Below are 549 nucleotides of genomic sequence, written 5' to 3'. Positions count from 1 at the left end.
AGGCTGTAAATCTTTACGGGAGCAGAACGCCTCATCTTTCTCCCGTGGAGCCACTGGTAGTTTCGAACTGCTGGCCTTAAGGTTCGCAGCCCACTACGCTACCAGAGCTCCTTTTTACAATAGTAGGCAAAGGAAACCAATATTCATAAGATAGTCAAGCATTTTAGTGTTATTTCCCCTCTTTAAACTATGCCTAGATCTCTGTATCACAGAGCTCTGTTGTTCCAAGGTTAAGCATGCATCACTATTTACCTCTGTCCCACTTAGGCCATGCAAACCTGTCTCAGTGTTCCCCTATCTATCTTGTTCTTCCACCTCCTCCCTATTCTTTTATTACCTTTCCCAACACCCAAACTAAATCCCCAACCCCAACCCCATTGTTGTGGTTACCTTATATTTCATTAATTCTTCCCTCCATTTAAGACAGTACATTTTATCCTATAATCTACCTGACATCACCACCTGGATCTCTGTTCCTCTGTGTTTACCTTCTTTCACATTGTAATTGTTTTGATCATAGACTGACCTCCCAGATCCTCTGTTCTTATA

The sequence above is a fragment of the Chrysochloris asiatica genome, unplaced genomic scaffold (genome assembly GCF_000296735.1).
Source record: "Chrysochloris asiatica unplaced genomic scaffold, ChrAsi1.0 scaffold00088, whole genome shotgun sequence".
Lineage (NCBI taxonomy): Eukaryota > Metazoa > Chordata > Mammalia > Afrosoricida > Chrysochloridae > Chrysochloris > Chrysochloris asiatica.
This window is presented reverse-complemented; position numbering follows the sequence as displayed.